Raw genomic sequence first — 4053 nt, forward strand, 5'->3', positions numbered from 1 at the left:
ACATATTACATATGTGTATATGTGTACATTGTGAGATTCATCTTAAGAAGTGACTCACACAGCTTTGGAGCTGGGAAAGCCTAGAGTCTGTAAGGCTACTGCAGGCTGAAAACCCAGGCAGGATCTGATGCTGCCGGCCTGAGGCAGAATTCATCATCCCAGGGAAACCTCAGCCTTTGTTAACAAGCCTTTTAACTGACTGGATGAGGCCCACCCAGACTATCCAGGTTACTCACAGCCTACTGATTGGTCACAGCTACAAGCCTTCTCGGCAACCCCTGTTGCTGCTGCTGCTGCTGCTAAGTTGCTTCAGTTGTGTCCAACTCTGTGCGTGGGACTTTCCAGGCAAGAGTACTGGAGTAGGGTGCCATCTCCTCCGTCGGCAACCCCTAGATTAGCATTTGATCAAATAATTTGATCCTACAGCCTGTCCACATCTACACACAAAACTGACCAACCCACAGCCCATGGAGGCCTCAGGTGGCAGATACTGCTCAGGTGTCAGACCCCACTGAGACCTCAGACCCACCCAGGGATGCACACGCCAAGAAGCCATAGTTGAGACACAAGCAGGTGTCACATCCGCTCCTTCTCACCCCAAAGTACCTCATCTTAAGACAGCACGCTGCTTCTCTACATGAAATGTGATTTGGAATGCTCTAGTGCAAGATGTAAAGTGACTTTACACAGACATGTACAGACAGTCATTAGAAAATCCAGATGGGATATTACCAGAATCTTCCTGTTGTCTCACAAGAGCTGTCTTGCTCAGCAATTACTTCCCGGAGTCACCAAGCAACGAAAAGAAACTTCAAGTTTTAAATTTTAGGTGGCTAATTCTCCCACCTAGGACAAATCATTCTTTAATGACTACCATGAAAAAATCCCTGTACAGAAAAACCAATGGGCAACTGGACCCTAGCCACATCCAAGAGGATAAAATGGCATGGAGTTGTTGCTGCGCCATCTGACCCCTGGAAGTAAATGTGTCTGGCTCTCCCTATGACACAGTTGGTGGGGTTGGAGGGCTCAGCAAGAAGGTTACATTATACCAAGTCCCAGGAAGTCAGGTTCTCCCAAGGTCCCTGGTATGTGTAACTGCAGAGACATGAGAGAAAAATCACAAGTGTATTTTCACTGTGACTGAAGAAATGGCAGCAAAGTCTACCAGTCAGAAAAGGGGGAAAGCCCCTTGTTTATGAAAGAGGAGGGGAGGGGAAGGGAAGGAAACATATGGGATTAAATATTGTCGTTTGAGTGGCGCAGCTGATGAAAGCCAGGAAATTCAAAATGTGCGCACCGACAACCTGACACTCCAATTTTACACTCTGGATCCTGAACAAAAGCCGCTCTGTGAGGTGCCGGGACAGCAGGCGGCGTGGCTGCCGAGGGAGGGACACAGGCCTCCTTTCCATTTAATGGCTGTTCAGTGTCGAGGGTGAAAACCAAAATGTTGTTCTGCGGCCCAACACTGGGCCCCTGCCCTGCCCCCTGCTCTGGTGAGGCACCTGGCCTGTTCTTCTCCTTGAAACACTGAAATTCAAGGGCGCTTCCACCAGTGGATCCCCCCATCCCCATCTGGACACAGGCAGCTGTGATGTCCCCTGTCTTGAGCCCAACTCCCCCAGTACTGCCCCTGCCACAGCAGGTCGGCCCACAGGCCCCTCCAGAGAAAGCCAGATGCAGCACAAAGAATCGACCAGGAGGGGCTCCAGGCCGGACCGCGCGCTGGCTCCAGTGAAAGAGGCCCTGAGGAGGGCAGGCCGAGCAGGCGCTCTCACCCCGGGGAGAAGCGACACAGGGACTAGAAGCCACGACAACCAGGGTCTCCACGTTTGTTTACTGAGTTCAGCCAACAGTCTTTGAAACTTCAGTTGGATGGTCCTCAGATAAAACCCTTGGACATTCAAACAGGCATTGACAAAATTAACCTGGCCAGGTTGGGAGCCCGGGAGGCGTTGAGGCCCAGCTCTAGAGATAAACAGCAAGGGCCAGCATGGCAAGGCCTCTGCCTGACGGAGCAGCCGGGCCGCGAGTGCAGCAGGGGACACGGACAAGGCCCCTGCCTGAGAAGGAAGGGAGACGTCAAGTAAAACGCAGGAAGTAGGAAGTGTGAATCCATCACTCGCCCTCTATGCAGTTTAAGGCTGAGATGTGGGCTCTAAGGAAAGCCACTGGGAAGTCATGCTTCAGAAGCACAGAGCGCTGATTAAAAAGTCACCCCAAAGGCCCCACCCAGAACCCGTTGGGCCTGAGTGAAGTCCACATCCACGTGGGCCCACCATGCACCCATGGCCCACCCTCCACCACGCCTGAAGCTTTCCCATCACCATGCCTTTGCCTGGGCTGTGCCCTCGCTCAAAATACCCTTCCCATACGTCATCTCCTAAAGAAATGCATTGTCACCTCTCCCATGATGCCTACCCCCTCACCCAGGCAGCTAGTCTTCCTCCCTGTCCCACAAGCACCTCAGCCAGAACCTCCAGAGAGACTGTGGCACCCTCTCCCCTCTGAGGTCTGAGAGGCAGGTTGGGGGTTCTCATCTGTGTCCTCCCAGCTCCCTGTGCAGAGCAGGTGCTCTGCAGTGCCAGCGCCACCTCCCTGCAACTGTAAGGAGGGCTGTATTCTCCAACAAAACCCCTCAATCAAAGTAGCGTGGCCAAGGCCGCCGCTGTCTCTGCCTACAGTACCGAGACACCAGCCCAGCCACAGCCGTGCTTCTACGCAGCGGGCACAAGGAGAGCCCCTCCCAGGCACCCGCTCAGCCACAACACCTCACGGGCATCAGGACTTGCATCTCTGCTTCTCTCTTGCAACTCGTCCAGGGACACAGAGGAAAGGGCACAGCCCAGAGACTACCTCCTCAATCTCTTAGAAAAACAAAATTGAGTTCTCAGCCCCACCAGCCCTTCTTGCAGGATTTCCAGGCAAAACAAACAAACAAAAAATGTCTTCTGACCCTCAAGATGGGTCCTCCTGCAAACAGAACTCAAAACTCAAATACAGAACGTGAATGGAAGCTTTAACTCATCATTTTACGTTCAGAATTATTTTTCTTCCAGAAAACTAGTCCAAGTGCCCATGAATTTCTCTTGATCTTAAAGTCGCCCTTGGAGGATTTCTCTGCTTGCCTTCACCTCCCAGCCCATAAAATGTGGGACGGCGCCACCTGCTGGCCAGCACATGCAGGGCATCAGGCGTCCAGCTCAGAGGTGTCCAGTGAGCTGGCCATCCTTGTGATCTCCAGAGCACTTTAGCCTCTTCAGTCCCAGTCAGGAGAGGAAATAAACATGGGCACGAAGTGTGGGGAAGAGGCTGGATCGACCTCCATGTGCTCGCTTATCTGCTGCAGGAGCTGCAGTAACAGGAGCTTCCAGGGCTGCCCAGCAACATACTGCAAAGGCCAGGTAACAAACAGGCGTGTGAGCCAGAGGGCACAGGGCTCCCTGGGGCCGGGAGAGTAGCCCAAGGTAAGCTTCAGGGGTAGGCCACTGGGTCGGCTGAGGGAACCCTGATCATGAGGCAGGCTGTGGGCCCCAGGGAAGAAATCAAGGGCAGGAAGGCAGGTGCTTAGTGTCCAGTACAGGACCCGAAATGGGGGTAACCCTAGTAAATACGTCAAGAAGCAAAACACGCTGAGTCAATCGCCAAGCAGCAAGCAGGCCTGGCTGCCCTGAGCTACAGCTGTGGGCATGCTGAGGGTACAACCCGAACAAGGCAGACAGGGTCCCTGCCAGCTCAGCACACACACGGAGGAAACACACAACTATATACATAGACAACAGTTCCACGTGGTTTGTTACAGAAATTAAGGTCTCCAGGTAAGGCCCTCCATATTGCTCCCAATAAACACTGTTACATGAGGAAGTGGGGTCTCCATGAGATAGTGGCCACTTGAAACTTCGGTTCATTCCTTCATTCAGTAAGTGGGGTCTGAGCGTCCACACGATGCCAGGGACTACAATAAGCACTTTGGTCCATTAGCTCTTCACCACAAGCCCTAGGAGGTAGGGGCAGAATTTGTATTTCATAGATTCAGAAACTGGGTTCCAG

The sequence above is a fragment of the Capra hircus genome, chromosome 18, assembly GCF_001704415.2.
Source record: "Capra hircus breed San Clemente chromosome 18, ASM170441v1, whole genome shotgun sequence".
NCBI lineage: Eukaryota > Metazoa > Chordata > Mammalia > Artiodactyla > Bovidae > Capra > Capra hircus.